A 17,697-nucleotide genomic window follows, 5' to 3' on the forward strand; every position below is an offset into this window, starting at 1 on the left:
TACAAATATGACTAGTTCCATTGATTTAAATGGAAGTAACTATGGCAGTAAACTTACATATGGGTGTGTTTGTAGGATCAGGGCCTTAATACACAGTAAACAATGGCAGTAGAATCTCATAAAGTTCAGATGTTGGATTCAGATAATCTTTCCCTTAACCTGTTGGATCTGGGGTTTTCCCAAATAATTCTGACGTATCCTGTTTCCTGTTGGGCCCAATGAATCAGAAGAATAAAATATCTCTCATTCTGGAACTCTTTTGACTCCAGTCCCAGCCAGAACTGGGAAATGCTGAGTTGTGCACAAATGAAATCCAAGATTTAAAACAAAAGTGCCATTGAACTTTTAAAATCTCAGTTCAGGTCAAGTTTCAGAAATGTTCAGTAAAAGTGGTTGAAGAATTGCAACAAAAATATTGGGGAAAAATGTTACGGTCATGGTTTTGGTGGGGGGGATGAAAAGGGGTTTGTTTGGGGGAGTTTATTAGTCAAAAGTTTTTGCAAAACTTTTTGTTGAAAGCTTTTGGTTTTGAAATTTCCGAGTGTTTCAATTTTCAGTTTTTAGTTTTCCCTTTTTCTCTCTTTCCTTTTTTTTCTTCCCCTCTCCCTTTTGCCTTTTTCCCCCTCCCTCCCCCCCTTTTTTTAATTCATTTTAACATGGAGAAAAGGAAGGAGAAAGGGAAAATAATAGACTCGGCCAATAAGAAGAAAACCCTGAAAAAGGCTCCATCTTTCAATGTCACACAAAAAATCCTATATTTAGAAAAAAAAATTGTGAAAATTTTTTTATTTTAAAAAAGGCCAATTTTGGCAAGACAGTTCACTTACGATCCTGGGGCAACCAATCCTAAGACATCTTGTGCCAAATTCACAAAGATGCTGAGGTCTTGCCTCTCCTATAGAAGCCATAGATTTACACCAATATAAAATAGTATGACATAAGGCCAGAATTATTCCCCATTAGTGCAATGGGTTGTTACCTGTCATCTTGAGGCCCTCTAGAGTTCCCAGTGGCATTCAAATAGCCAAATGCATATGGAACATTAGCTACAAGCTCTCTCCTTACCCTCAGGATATTTCATGTAAAGGGACACTAGTGGGGTATGTGGATGTACCTTTTTTAGTCTTCTCAATCCATAAAGTGGAGAGTTTTGTGGCTGGTGGTATGACCCAGAAAAAAAACTACAAAAGAAGTCATTCCTCATCTCGGAGCCAGAGCCTGGTCCTTGCACAGCGAGCCTGTGCCAGTGAAATCCCGCTCAGCAGTATCTCTGTTATCTCTTGTTTTGCATTGTTTTTTAGCTTGATCCAAATGCACCCTGATGGGATTTGTGGTGACTGAAACTCTAGAACCCTCTGCGAATGCAAGTATATGATGGGAATATCACGTGAAACATCGAGCTAGATCCTCAGTTAGTGGACGTTGAAATCAATGGAGTCATGCCAGTTTCCACCAGCTGAGGATCCAGCCAATCATCTTTAAAAGAAAAAGTAAACAGGAGTAAGATTTGGGACGACACTTAGCTGTCTCTAGAAACACAGGAGTTAAGATACAGTAGATATGAATAAATACATACAGTATTCTCTCTTTATTTTCCCTAGAAATACAGTCTAGTCAGTGCATAGTGTACTGGCAGGAATAGCAGAACATCTGACACGATGAATAATGTTTACATCCAAAATCCAGATGTCGTTTTCCATCCTGTAGCTTTAGAAATAATGACCTGTTACTTCTTATTAAATCAAGGGTAATCCACTCACCTACAGGTCCAATGATAGCTGTCTCTGCTAATCTCCACTCAGGGAGCTATATCCATCAACAGCAAGGGCCTCGGTTTCCAGCAGCAACTGGAAGCCCAGTGTTCCACAGCAATGAAATCTCAAGTATCGGTGCATAGTATAAATGTGTGGGCTGGTCAGTATTGCCCAGCACCAACATAAAACCCAGTGGCCTATCAACAGCTTGACCTCTAGTGTCCAAGAGCAAAGCAAATCCCAATATTCAATTGTATTCTACATAGGTTCCTGTACCGTGCTGATCACTTACCGATCAGCAAGGAAAATCCTCATGACCCTGATAAGTAATGATTCTCCCAGTACCTACCAGTAATGAAAACCCCACTGTACATGGAACTATTGATAATAACCAAGGTTAAAATGCTGTGGCCTTGTAGATCAGGGGAGGCCTCACTTTAATTCTCTTTTATGCAGTTGTCTCTCTCTGCTTGATTGCATTGCTTACATCCTTGATTTGACTGGACAATTCTGGAAGCACACACCTGCCTTCCTTTGTTTTTTTTTCTGCTGAAGAGTGGAGAGAGGTTATTTTTCTGTGCAAAATAGAAAATTTAGAAAACAGCGATTAAATAAACAAATGTGTGACCAATTTATTATGAGATGTTTGCACACAGCAAGGTTCGGTCACATCTACTTTTGGATTCTAGTCCTTCGCTTTGGGGCTTTCGGACTATAATTGTGTTCAGTCTTCTATTTATACAATGAATCTATAATGTAATTTCATGAGGTACTGAGATGCACTGAAAACCATATGAGCACTAAGTTGCTCTGCCTAATCCATATGAAACAGTGTTGGAAATAAGCCTGGTAAACATGGCAAGAGAATGAGCAAGGATTTCATCTGGGGGTCTGACACTAATCTAAAAAGGATTATCTGGGAGATAGCCTGAGCTGCAGAGTACTTGAACAGAGAGGACAGTGAATCCCATTTAAATGAATGCATCGGATTGCGAGTGGCTTCGAAGCGATTAGCACGCTGCTTTCGTACTGACCATGCCAGTAGGAGTTCATCCCTTTCAGCCACTGGAATACTCACATTTACCGTTCCAAACGCAGAATACAAATAGCGGTTAAGAGAAAAAGATGATTGTCTGACACCCGTTTTTAATAAGGACAGCGTGTCTGTTGATCTGAAAAGAATGGAAGCACTTTGCACTGGCCGTGGTAATCCACCTCCAGTTGTCTCGCTGTCTGTTCGCCACCAACTCTGCTCCTTGTTGCCTCAGTGAACCCAAGTCAGAGGCGTTGGGACATTGAAGATGGAATTTGGCATGTTGCGACTGATGGCATTTCTGTGCCCAGATTGTCCCTGGTTGAGATAGGAGAAGGGGTTTGCCAATACTGAGCACCCCTTGTTTGCCAGAAGTTGTGATAAAAGTTTGTCTTAGTGTCACATCCTTGCTCACTTCCAGTAGAGGGCGCCTGCCTCGTAAGCAGTTCAGGATGCGTGCTGTTCATATTAACAAATCCGTAAGAATTTAGGTGTCAGAAACCAGAGATTTAGGCCCCGTCCAGCAAAGCATTTAAGCCAGGTTTAATACAAGTCAGTAGTACTGTTGAAGTCAGTGACACTACATTCACCTGCTTGAAGCAAGTACTTCAGTGTTTTTTGCTGGATCAGGGCTTCATATGAAAATTTTGAAACAACAGTTGGAGGGAACAAATGTTAATTTTGTAAAATTTTGTGACTCTCCCCGCCCTTTCTGGCAGCAGGAAACCTGGGAGGCCTGAAGTCCGCCCTTGTCTTGGAGGCTTTCTTTAACCTACCAAGGTTTCAGAGTGTCCTGTAGTGAGTCCTTCCAGTGAATGACCTACCAGAGGGCTAGCGTGAAGTTCTACAGTTCCCAGCATGCCACTTGTACTATCTGCCACCTCATTGCATTCATTTTAATCGTTTCTTCTGCTGAGTGCACTACTCCTCTATAATGGTTTGGGGCAAGGTGGAACCTAGAGTGGGCCTTTCAATTTGTTTTATTTCTTCAGACCCAGGCCAATAAAGCCTACAAGATGAAGACTCGAAGGTGGAAGTTGGCTTTTAGCATAGTAAGAATTTGTCCACCTTTCGCAAATTCAGCAAAAGCTTTTTTGTTTCTTTGTTTGCCAGTTTTGTGAGGGTGGGATGCATTTTTTCCCCCACCATACAAATATAGTTATTGGCCTTGCTGATGATCTTGCTGAATTAGAGCCTGTTGTATGTAGCAGAGGTTGCATTGTTTGGGACAAGATTGACTATCTCACTACGGAGGCTTTCTTGTGTGTGCTGCAATGGAGGCTGTCTTCTGTACTATATGGGCTTTCTTGTGTCAATTCTTTTTAAAGCATTATTTGGATTAAGTAAAAATGGAAGGAGTTGTGGTAGGTTAAATTGCTCAAAAGACAAGGCTTCATCTTTCTGGTGTACCTATACGTTGTTCACTGAGCTTTCCAAACATAAAAGAAAGCATAACATTATGTCTCACCCAAGAGATTTGGAAATTTCCCCTGGGTAGTTCATGGGACATATTAAGTCATCCGCCGTGCCTTTCATCCTCTGGAAGATTTCTACAGAGTAGATGACATGCTTATAAAAAAGGAAAGATCATAAAACATGGGGCCCGATCCTCAGCTAGTGTAACTTGAAGCCAGTTGAGCCGATTTGTGCCCTCTGAGGATCTGGATGATTGTATTTTTAAAATAGACATAAATATCTCAAAGCAATAAAACTGAAATATGCATTTGCTGTTTTTTAAGGACAGATTTCAGCAACCTTTATGTTTAAATTTCTTGGTTGATTAGACCATAGTGGGTTCTAGTCGCTTGGGAGAATTTTAAAAATCAAACCTAAAAATATGCTCAAGACATGGAAGCCTAGAGAGTTGACTGCTGTGCCAGGGAGTAACTTTATTTTGTTTTTAATAAGTAAAAATCTCCCTGGGCTGTTTAGCAAACAGATATTGGGTAAATGGGTAAAAATAAAGTTACCTGAGACAAGCAAATTCCCAGTGACTGAGTAAAAGCTGAATGCCCGATTCTCCCCACACTTACATCAGTTCAAAGCAGGAGTAATGCTCCTGAAATCAGTGGAGTCACAGTGCTGTAAAACTGGATTTTGAGGCGAATGAGACCCTATGTGAGGATTTTATGATTCTGTCCTCGTGGTGCCTGTGGTTTTTGTGGGTGTGTGCAAACACCACTATCCACAGCAGATTAGACTAATCCATTCATCCTTTTAGTTTGGGTGAAATCCACCCTTCTGCAGAGGACCAGCACAAAGTCTATGCACTAATTCTGTCCCACTTAAGGCCTCTACACAAAATCAGCCGTTCCTAAGCAAACGCTATTGTGTGTGTGCACTCAGAAGAAGTCCACTTTTTAAGAACTATGCTGGGGGCCTGTGATGGGGTGGATGAATCCCACGCAGGAGAGTTAAGAGTGCAGGAACAACTCTGGGTCCAGGAAGCCCATCCCCGACAGGCCTGCTCAGCGTGCTCCGGTTGGAGGAGTGACCTCAGCACAGCGGGTTGCGGACTGAGAGATGCAGACCTGCACTGGCTGCTGCAGAGGGACTACACCAGGAAAGCATTCCCAGGAGAAGGTCTTGTGCATGGAGCCAAGACTCCCTATCCTGGTGAGACCTATGTACCAGGTCACCAGGGACAAGCACCACCCACGGAGAGGGGCAGAGCAGTAGGAAGAAGCCTAGGGGAGACCATTAGCTGGACCACAGGGAGAGGACTCCTGCATAATGGAGCTCAGGAGGGCTCTTGGGTCACAACCCAATGGAGAATGCAGGCCCAGGTTCCCCTGTCTCATAACCACTAGGCAAGGCTGCCACCACAGACTGTAACTGCTAGGCAGGGAGGCTCACCCCACTCACAGAGCATGACAAGTTCACTGGTTGTCTTTCCCTGGCTTCGTTCTCCTACTGTGTTTGTAACTGCACATAACCCTGCAAATATAAACAATTATGAGGATGAACCTGTAGCCAGCTAACTTGTAGCCAGTGATATAAACATATAAGCACATAGGTAAGGAATAGGTATGAATTAAGACAGTAACACAAAAGCCTACATGTCTTAAGCCTGTAAAACAATAGCTTAGCCAAATTCACTTAGGCCTAAACCCTTGATATAAGTAAATGACTCTATACCATAAGATGCCATAAGATAGAGTGATGTTATAAGTAAGTGTTGCTAAATTGCTCACAGGTGTCCGTACAATGCCCATTTATACCAGCTATAGATATGTTAAGCTACGAACATCAGGAAATGTTCAACCATACAAATGCCATATTAACGAATTGACATATATGCTAATAAGCTTGAAATACAAGATTGAGTAACCTATAGAAGAAGGGCACCCCCCAGCGGTAGGGTGAGGAAATACAGATAAGGAAAAGGGGCTGAAGCCCCTACTGAATATATATTAGGTATGGTAGGCATTAGCAAACTTGGCCCATACACACCACGGAGATTTCCCAGAACCTGCCAAGCCAAGAACCACTTGTCCTCCTACCTCCTGTGGGGCTCCCCAGCAAAGGATGGTGTTAATATGCAAGTGTTTAACATTCTGTATTGTCTCCATTTACTTTGCTACATTGTATTGTTTGTGATATCACTAATTGTGCCAATAAAACTATTACAAAGTCAGAAGGTCTTCCCTAAGTGCGAGAGTCTCTCTTGCATCCACTGGGGTCTTCACTCTCAAAATAACTGTAATACTGTGGCTGATCAAGGGACAGCTGAACCCTGCCAAAATCATGGAATGTTAAATTGGGAAATCGAAATGATACCTAGGCAGCAAACCATAACCCCCAAGGGGCCAAAATTTCCATGTCAATTTACCGTACAACATGACTAATTGCACAGACAAGAGTGAAAGGCAATGTTGTCTAGTGGCTAGAGGAACAAGTTAGAAGCCAAGACTCCTAGGACATGTCTACACTGTTGGGACGACAGGGGTGTGCATAGAAACGTGCATGAAAGTGCTGCACTGTAACTCCCCCATGTGGACACTGCTGAAACAAACTAAAAGCTTCCTAGTTTGCATGAATGTAACCCTCTGCAAATAGGGTTACATTAATGCAAACTAGGAACCTTTTAGGTCATGCCCACAGTGTCGACATGGGGGACTCACAGTGCAGGACTTTGGTGTACACTGCTATTCACACCCCCATCGTCCCGACAGTGGGGTAGTGTAAACGTAGCCTTTATCTTTATTCCAGTCCAGCCTTAGGGTGGTGGTAGGCAAGGCACTTATTCCCAAATTTTGAAAAGGGATTTTAATTGTGGGCGCTTTCATTTTGGGGCACCCAACTTTAGATTCTGTGAGCCAAGTTTTCAGAGATGTTGAGCTCCAATTGAGCTCCAACCTGCAGCTCCAATTGACATAAGCTGGAGTTGTGCATGCTCAGCACCTTTGAAAATCAGGCCATACTTGTCTCAGATCAGGCACCCAGAAGGGAAGATATCCCAAACCAGAGGTGACTTCTGAAAATGTCATCTGTCATCACCTGTGTGCACCTCAGTTTACCCATCTGTAAAATGGGACTAATTACATTCACTCAGGGATGCTGTGAGGAGTGATTGATCAGAGGTTGCAGCATACTTTGAATTCCTTGGATGGAAAGAGGTTAGTAAGAATTGGGTGTGAATTTCTCAGGGCTAAAGAAGAAGCTGACCAAAGAGGAGGGTAATTGTTTAAAGAGACAGAGAAGCAGGGAAGACAAGTAGTGTCAGCACCACCCTAACTCACAACAATGTACAAGAAGGAGGCTCCACCATTGCATTCACTGAGGTCAGAATCTATGATTTCCCTTGATCTTAGCATAAGACATATTTACTAAGAACATATGAGCAAAGGCCAATTCTCATAGGGGGCAATGAAAACTGAAGGACACTGTTAGGAAACCTATTTCTTAGAGTCCCTGGGATTGAAAGACATCTACAGCGGGTCATCTAACCCTGGGGTTCTCCATCAGGTGGTTGCAAACAGGTAACAGGGGGGTTGTGACCTTTCCCATATTTCTTGGCATCCTGGCTAGATCCTATCTAGACAGGAGTGGATTTCCAGTGCTGTAGTATGGGAAAGAACCATTGATCTAGCCTATTCTCCCTGCATTGCAAGAGGCCAGATTTCCTTGTTCCTAAACTCATGTAGGATGCCTTAGAGTCTAGCCTTGAATATCTCCAGCGATGCAGCAGGGAACAAACGTTACTGAAGCAGAGGGAACACAAGAAGCAGCAACAACTTACGAGTGGATTAGAGGCTGGAATCCAGCTGCCACCCTCTTGATCTTTTATTAGCACATAACATTATTAATTACAGTGTGAAAGGCAAGCCACTGCTGCAGGGGCAAGGAGGGAACCAGCCACTAATGGGATTGTAAAATGCAGTCTCCCTCATAGTTTGAAAAAGATGTGGCTCTGATTGCAGACACTGACTCTGTCTTGATCCTTCCAAGAGAACTATTCCCTATGACACTCCCATATCCCTCAGTGGTTGGTCTCCTCTTTCTCAGTCACGGCATCCTGTCCCCCAGGCAGGAAGACAGACCTCGGTAACAGCCCCTTAACTGCGTCGAAGGTGCAATGTGTTTTTACTCTGCAAATTATGTGACACTCAAGTAGAAACGGCTACAGAAAACTTTTCTAATGCTGAGGAATAAAGGGTTAATTGCCATTATGGTACCCATATATTTAATAATACCTAGCTGTTATCTAGTGCTTTTCAGACATAAATCTCAAAAGAAACAGGTATCATTATCCCCATTTTACAGATAGGAAAGTGGAGTCAGAGATCAGTGAAGTGACTGGCTGAAGGTCAAGGGCCATGGCAGAACTAGGAATAGAACCCCAGTCGCCTGAGCCCTAATCTAGCTAGGCCAAGTATTTATATCACTCCCCCCCCCCAATCACTGTAGTATCTGAGCTCCTCACAATCCGATGAATTCTCTTCACAGCATCCCTTTGAGGTAGCACAGCACTACTACCCCCATTTTACAGATGGGAAACTGAGACACAGAGCATTTAGTACAAGGTCACACCGAAACTCTTTGCTAGATAAGGAAATTGAATCCAAGTCTTCCAAGTCCCAGGCTAGTTCTCCAACTAATGGCCCATACTTCTTCCCATCTATCACCTTATCCCCCAGACCACCATATTTGTATTTAAATTTTTTATTCTCTCATCTTCCCATATCCCTGCCTTTCACTTAGGCACTGACTCACTGAATCTAGAATAATGTTTAGATTATAAGGTCCAGACCTTGCTCCCATTTCGGTCGATGGCAAAACTAACTGACTTCAGAGGAAGCATGACCTGTCCCATGAAACCTTTGAGGCAGAAGCTATGAGTCAAATCTTCATCTGGTCCAAATCAGTGTCACTCTATTGACTTCAAAAGACCTACAGCAATTTACACCAGCAGAGGATCTGGCCCCAGGTTTTTTATTGTTATTTGTTTGCAAAGCAGCTGGTGTACCATGGAAGTCATTTTTAGCACTATAGGAGGTAGTTGTTTATTATCATGTCTGCCTTTAATTGTTGACTGGTCATTATCAGATGCACAAGATTGTGCTCATGGCTTGGACTGGAGTTGACGGGATTCATAGATTAGATAACAACAAGTGAAATCAATGTACTAGTCACACTGAACAGAATCTGTAACCTGGGCTGCATTACATGGCTCAGAGAACATTGGCTGGTATAATTGCACTGGACTACACTGGTTAGATTACAGTGGTTGGGATCAGTGGATGGGATTACACTAAGTGGGATAGGTCAACTAGTTTCATTTAATACAGCTGATAACTTGAATTTCTTTTTAACTTGGTTTTCACTGCTTTACAATAACAATTATCCCTAACTGCAGTCATCCTCTCTGATGTATGCAAAAAGTTCATTATATGACACAGAGATGAAGTGTCTCATTTCCCCCACATTTTAATTTGGTAAATGGTGATTACAGAGGTAGGAGCTTTGCAAAACCCAATGAGCCCTGATATGTTAGGTAGCTTTTTATCAAGTCATCTTTACTGCGATGTGACTGCATGGAGCCACATAAGAAGATGTTTCCAAAACCCATGCCTGCGGGTAGTGTTATTCTCTTGATTATCCTCAGATGTGTAGAGCACTCTTCTGTTTTAGGAAGGCAGCATGGATGGCTGTAGTATCACATGTGATCATAGCTCTCTTCTCCTTAATCAGAAATGTCGAACTGCTCCATAAGCCCTTGGAGAGAAAGGAATTCATTAGTTTTCAGCTTTTAGATTCTGCATGCGAAGTGTCTCTTTCTTTTCTCCTTCTTCCTGTGGGGAATAACATGAGGAACCAGTGTTTAGAAAAAAATATGTATTATATTTCACAATCCCCGCATGATCTGAATCTCCTAGTCTGCATGAACCGACAGTCAAAAGTCACCATAACAGAGCAGTGTGATGTTCACAGCACTTCATTTCAAAGCTGTGGACAAAGAAAGAATATTAGAGGCATTTTTCCTAACTCACTGACACACAAACCAGGGCACTGGCCTGGGGAGAAAGATTGACAAAATTGGGAAAGCAAATAAAGTTCAAGGGATCATGATTGAAGTTGCCATTTTAAAATGAAAGCTCGTGTCTTGTCTTCAAACACATTACAGCACCAGATTAGAGAAGACAAGAAGAAATTTTGACAGGAAATCAGGGAGAGTTAAGAGAAAGGATTAGAGCCAGAGACCGACTTAAGCTGTGAAACCCCTAAAGGTCAACTCAAGGATGCCTCTATTTCACTCTTTAGAGACCCAGGCAAATCAGAATAAGGCTTGTGTTTTTACCATACATTAATATCTATTGAGTTCTTCTTCTGAAATTATTTCACCTTATCTATAGAATTTGGAATACATTTCTATTGAAAATTGTTACTGCTCGAGGGAGTGCGGCCACTCCTGCACTTCCTTCTTACTTTCTTCTCTAGACTGTTTCTGCCTCTTTGCAAACAGAACTGAGCCAAAGGGGGTCAGATCCTCAGCTGGTGTAAATCAGCTTCAATGGAGCTAGGTCAGTTTCCACCATGTTAGGATCCATGATAAACTGTCCTAAAGGATGGCCCTGTGGTGGAGGCATGGGACAAGCATTCAGGCAGGAGACCTCCCTTACCCTTCTTGCTTTGCCACAGACTCCTTGGATGAGTTCTTTAATCTCTCTGTGCCCTAGCTTCCCATCTGTAAAATGGGGATAACAATGCTTCTGTTCGTCCACCCTTTGTCTCTCTTCTCTATTTAGACTGTAAGCTCTTTGGAGCAGGGGCTGTCTCTTACTATGTGTTTGCTCGGTGTCTGGCTGACCAGGGCCCTGATCTTGTTTGAAGCCTCTTGTTAATACAAATAATGGACTGGATCCTTGCTTGGAGGATCTGACAATTTTAGGGTTAAAGGAGGCTCTGCGTTAGGCTTTCCAGGGATAGATGGAAGACCTCTCTTGCAGCTGTTAGAGGACAACACCAGACTGACCGGATCTGGCTTTTTTTGAAAGCAATAGCACTTTGGGATACGGAAAATATGATCCACTGTTACACTGTAGATACAAGAGCTCTGTATCCTGCTTGAATGCTAACGACCTGACTCGGATTAAAAAGCAGTGAGTCAGATACAGTGAGTCAGATTCATATTTTACAATCGGAGAGCAGAAAGACTGCTGCATTTAGCTCAAAAGTCCATCCTTCAGCCCATCAATGTTTTTAGCCATCTACCCAGACCTAATCTCTCTTTTCCCTCCCCGCTCCTTCTCTCTCTGCCTCTCTCTCTCTTTCCCCCGGGAAAGCTGAATCTTATCTGTCTGCAGTTAGTGAAAACCAAAGTAACTGGACTTGCTGCTGGAACAGAAGAAATATGTTCACTGAAGAAATATGTTAACAGTTCACTGAGCTGTGAGATGAACAAGCTGGGTGTTGAAAAGAAAATCCAAGCTAAGAGTACATTTCCAGTATTAATAAAGCTTTTTTCCTTTTGTTGTATATTTCCAAACACTTGGTCCAGGATGACTGCCATCCATTTTCTTCCAGAATTAGACAATTGGACAAATTTAAGGCATCTTAGACTCATTTATCCTTGTTAACTGATAATGCTGGCTGCTGCATCAGGAGATCTCTGTTTCCTCCTCCATCCTTTGCTAAAATGCTATTGTCACTGCTCAGTGCCAAGGCCCTCTGTCACATGGCAAGTTCGTCTTTTTAAGGGAGTTGGGACTGTGTCTCATCTGTGCCACCGATTCACGCCGTGGTTGTGGGACTGAGAGGCTAGCAAGCACATGACTAGTAGAAACAGGATATTCGACTTCCAAGTTCAGAGGGAAATGCAGGAGGTCTGCATAGCTCCACTGAGATGTGAAGATGCTGTGAGTACTTATTTACTCTAGGGTACTGTTGATTACCAAGAGAGTTGATGTCTGAGCCTATGGTAAAAGAGAACCAGTCGGAGAAGCCTTGATACCCTGTGCCCAGGTGACCCTCAGACGGGCCAAAAAAGAATATGGGGGGTGGGGGCTGATACAAGAATGAAGAGGCGAATACATTTTATGCAATAATAACATAAATGAAACCCCAAGCAGCAAAGATGTTATTGAACATCAGCATTGTGTTTGAGACGTTATTGAATTGGGCCCAGAAGAAGGGGGGAAAGTGAGGCAGTAGCTTGACAATGGAGAAGTGAGGCACTCTCTCTCTCTCTCACACGCACACTCACACACACACACACACATGCACAAACACCCCCTTTTTCCCCCTGCATTCCCCACCCACAAGGGAATATTATCAACACCTCTTTTAGATGATTAGTAGTGGTAAGAGGGGCAGGGGTGAGAGCTAGCAACACCAGATGTTTTAACTTCAGCTCTCTGTGAGCAGATGTTATACACAGACCGCTCTGTGCTATTCTTGGCAGGAGCTATCTCAAATAAAACTTTGCACTACATTTTCAGATGGAGATGAGATTTTTTTTCAGGGTATAGCATTTAGAAACTGCATCACCTAAAATGATTTAGAGTTCTTCCATGTTGCAATAAGATCATTTGGCATTTATTTTCATGGGCCATGATGGAGACCTCATGGTGCAGTGGGGTTTGTCTTGAATTCTTGTATCACACTCACAAAGCTCAGGTTTCAGAGGAACAGCCGTGTTAGTCTGTATTCGCAAAAAGAAAAGGAGTACTTGTGGCACCTTAGAGACTAACCAATTTATTTGAGCATGAGCTTTCGTGAGCTACAGCTCACTTCATCAGATGTTTACCGTGGAAACTGCAGCAGACTTTATATACACACAGAGAATATGAAACAATACCTCCTCCCACCCCACTGTCCTGCTGGTAATAGCTTATCTAAAGTGATCAACATGTGGGCCATTTCCAGCACAAATCCAGGTTTTCTCACCCTCCACCCCCCACACAAATTCACTCTCCTGCTGGTGCTAGCCCATCCAAAGTGACAACTCTTTACATAATCAAGTAGGGCTATTTCCTGCATAGATCAAGGTTTTCTCACATCCCCCCCACCCCCATACACACACAAACTCACTCTCCTGCTGGTAATAGCTCATCTAAACTGACCACTCTCCAAGTTTAAATCCAAGTTAAACTAGAACATCTGGGGGGGGGGGTAGGAAAAAACAAGAAGAAACAGGCTACCTTGCATAATGACTTAGCCACTCCCAGTCTCTATTTAAGCCTAAATTAATAGTATCCAATTTGCAAATGAATTCCAATTCAGCAGTTTCTCGCTGGAGTCTGGATTTGAAGTTTTTTTGTTTTAAGATAGCGACCTTCATGTCTGTGATTGCGTGACCAGAGAGATTGAAGTGTTCTCCGACTGGTTTATGAATGTTATAATTCTTGACATCTGATTTGTGTCCATTTATTCTTTTACGTAGAGACTGTCCAGTTTGACCAATGTACATGGCAGAGGGGCATTGCTGGCACATGATGGCATATATCACATTGGTGGATGTGCAGGTGAACGAGCCTCTGATAGTGTGGCTGATGTTATTAGGCCCTGTGATGGTGTCCCCTGAATAGATATGTGGGCACAATTGGCAACGGGCTTTGTTGCAAGGATAAGTTCCTGGGTTAGTGGTTCTGTTGTGTGGTATGTGGTTGTTGGTGAGTATTTGCTTCAGGTTGCGGGGCTGTCTGTAGGCAAGGACTGGCCTGTCTCCCAAGACTTGTGAGAGTGTTGGGTCATCCTTTAGGATAGGTTGTAGATCCTTAATAATGCGTTGGAGGGGTTTTAGTTGGGGGCTGAAGGTGACCGCTAGTGGCGTTCTGTTATTTTCTTTGTTAGGCCTGTCCTGTAGTAGGTAACTTCTGGGAACTCTTCTGGCTCTATCAATCTGTTTCTTTACTTCTGCAGGTGGGTATTGTAGTTGTAAGAAAGCTTGACAGAGATCTTGTAGGTGTTTGTCTCTGTCTGAGGGGTTGGAGCAAATGCGGTTGTATCGCAGAGCTTGGCTGTAGACGATGGATCGTGTGGTGTGGTCAGGGTGAAAGCTGGAGGCATGCAGGTAGGAATAGCGGTCAGTAGGTTTCCGGTATAGGGTGGTGTTTATGTGGCCATTGTTTATTAGCACTGTAGTGTCCAGGAAGTGGATCTCTTGTGTGGACTGGACCAGGCTGAGGTTGGTGGTGGGATGGAAATTGTTGAAATCGTGGTGGAATTCCTCAAGGGCTTCTTTTCCATGGGTCCAGATGATGAAGATGTCATCAATATAGCGCAAGTAGAGTAGGGGCTTTAGGGGACGAGAGCTGAGGAAGCGTTGTTCTAAATCAGCCATAAAAATGTTGGCATACTGTGGGGCCATGCGGGTACCCATAGCAGTGCCGCTGATCTGAAGGTATACATTGTCCCCAAATGTGAAATAGTTATGGGTAAGGACAAAGTCACAAAGTTCAGCCACCAGGTTAGCCGTGACATTATCGGGGATAGTGTTTTTGACGGCTTGTAGTCCATCTTTGTGTGGAATGTTGGTGTAGAGGGCTTCTACATCCATAGTGATCATCGGCTTTTTCTCCTGAGTTTTTCCCCTCATGTTTATTGAGATGATTATTATATATTTTTTCACATTGCATTAGTGCTCAGAAGCTGCTAGGTGCTCTACAAACATATATGAAGACAGTTCCTGCTGTGAAGAATTTGCAATCTAAACAGACAAAGCAGATGAAAGATGTGGAAAAGGGATATAACAAACAAGCAAACTGAGCAAAATGTTCAAGGTGACTTGTTAATTCTGTTTTAAACTTTGTTTTATTGGCTGAGCTGATTGAAAGAAAATATTTTTCATGGGAAATTGAAAAAAAATTCTAAATTTCCTATGGAAAAACAAAATCCAAACTATTTTTTGGTTTTTCAAGACTATTTTCAGTAAAAAAAAAATCAGTTTTTGAAAACACAAGGCTGAAATTTTTAACCAAAAAAACTTTTCAAACCCCCCAACTTTGGGGTTTCTCTTTAAAAAAAACAGAAAATTTCCCATGAAAAATATACCTCCCCCTCACTAGTGTTTGCTACGTCATCCAGTCAGTGCAGTTCTTATACCCAGGTATCATGTCATGCATACCCACCTTTCTCCCTTTAGATTGCCTTCTCCCTGTCTGCATCCACTTGGTCACCTTCATATGTATCCCTCCAGTACACCCATGCCTCACCTTGGCCACACTCATTATTGTAGGTAAATTACTCCTCATTATTGCTGCTTAATTCACTGCAAGCTAGAGCCCGGTAACCTCCTCTGTGCACCATGGCCTTGAACATAGACAATCCCAATTTTGTTCCCGTCAATGGCAGTGACAAACACCGGCTTCACTCGTGCTTGTTTTCATATTCCACAAATCAGCTTTTCACCTCCAATGTGCTTTCTGTAGTTCACAAAATGCACCTTTAGTGCAGTAGTAAATGTCCCCATTTTCCTCTGATGCAGATCCACCCCTACTAGGCACCTTTATCCCACTCAAGTGGGGAGTCAGCATAGCCCAGTGGAATGGTCATTTTTCCTGAGAGTCAGGAAATCTGGGTCTATTCCTAGCCGTGCCACTGACTTTAGTATGACCCAGGGCAAGTTACTTCCCCTCTCTTTGCCTTCGTTTATCTAGTCTGTTTGGTTTGCACAGTCTTTGGGAAACAGGCTGTATCTAAATGTTTGTACAGAACCTAGCACCTAGACACCACTGTAATACACATGGTAGTAATGCAGCTGGCCACCGGAATAGCGCATGTAGACAAACCACTAGTCTGTGATCCACTTCTGTACTCCGTCTCTCAGCTATGAGAACGCAGGTGGCATGCCAACATGGTATGCCCACCTCAAAGAGCATGCAGCCCTCTGGTGAGTGGGATGGGGAAGAGGGGCAAAAGAAAAGGAGAAAGGAATCTCCTTGTGCCCAGTCATGCTTCTCTTTGCTGTAACTTTCCTCTCTAATCTTATGGAGACAGTGAGTGATTCTGCTCGGGGTGTGCGATTCTTCATGTCCTGTCAATTTTCCTGTCAGACGTTTTGTTAAACTCTCGTTCAAGGCCGTGCTATTTTTTTTCCCCTTCCAGAGATTGTTTCTGCTCTTTCTCCTTGTCTGAGGTGTGCACTGAAGGTTAAGAGCAAACTCACTATTAGATAGCTTGGGTGATTGGCTATTATCCTCTGAAATGGTGACGGAGTTTGGTTGCCCCCTCACAGCTTGGAGAGGCTCAGGATGTTTGCTGAGTCTTGCAGTGCAATTGGCACTGGAAGGGCACAGAAATGCTGGATCAGAGTCACGGTTGCCCTGCACATTGCCCAGTCCATTTGTACCAGTACAAAGTGGGTGCAAACCTCGACCAAATCAGAGTGGTGGCATTTCATACCTCACTTTGCACTGGTGTAAATGGCCACACAGAGCAATGGAAAATGAAGCCCCTTGTGCTTTACGGTAACATATTCTCATCCCTTCCCTGCCTTGGGGGAGGTGGGCTTAAGTCCCCTCTCATTTTCCAGGACACAAAATCAGAGTCTTTATAGTCAGATTCTAGCGAACATGAAAGGGAGGAAAGATGTAAGAAGCCACTCCCCTGTCTCACACACCCCTGTGCAGGAGCTGATTCGAATCCTGCTGGTAAGCAGAGTCCTTGATCCCTCCTAAGGCCTATGTGGGCACTAGCCATACAAGGAGGGGTGGGAAGAGACCTTAGTGAAGGGCAGTTATTATAATCCTATCCTCCGCCCCACTGCACCAGTCTATGGAGCTAAGCTAAGTGCTGAGCAGAGCATACTGCAAAGGGTGCTGGGGTTACCGCTCCGGTTGGGGGTGTCCCAGAAGGAATCCTGGCTATGTCACCCAGAATTCCTCTAGGAGGCTTTGCCTGCAACCCCCTCCGTGTGCCTCCACCATGCGAGAACCTTGCCTTGTGGCACCTTGGGAAGCAGGCTGGCCGCTCGGCATGAAAACTCAGGGGGAACAATGGGCTGATGGAAGACAAAGAGAAGAACACAGTAATGCAGCATCGGAGGGTTGAGGATAAAGGAGGCAAGGGCCCATTGTATTACAACCCCGACAGTATTTTAATGCAGCCAGAGCCCGCATACCACAGTTACAGTGAATAACATTGGATTACCAAGGAAAAAATATCTAGGGAAAAGGTCCCCCCTGAAACGCAAGAATTAATGCTGTGCAGAGTCTCCTGTGAATTGATCAGATTTTGCTCATGGTCACATGACACCAGCCTTCCCTGCCCCTGGTGTGTGAGCGGCTGAATATATACGTGCCCTGGGGCCATTGTTCCCTTCTAGGTTTTCCTCTAGGGCTAGATCCTGCTCTCGGCTGAAGTGGTGCTGTGGAGAGGGAAGCATATTTAGAGCCTCTCTCCCAGTGCCTTCTGTACACACACACACACACACACACACCCCGGAACTGTAGAATTCTTGGAGTGAAA

The sequence above is a fragment of the Caretta caretta genome, chromosome 16 (assembly GCF_965140235.1).
Source record: "Caretta caretta isolate rCarCar2 chromosome 16, rCarCar1.hap1, whole genome shotgun sequence".
Lineage (NCBI taxonomy): Eukaryota > Metazoa > Chordata > Testudines > Cheloniidae > Caretta > Caretta caretta.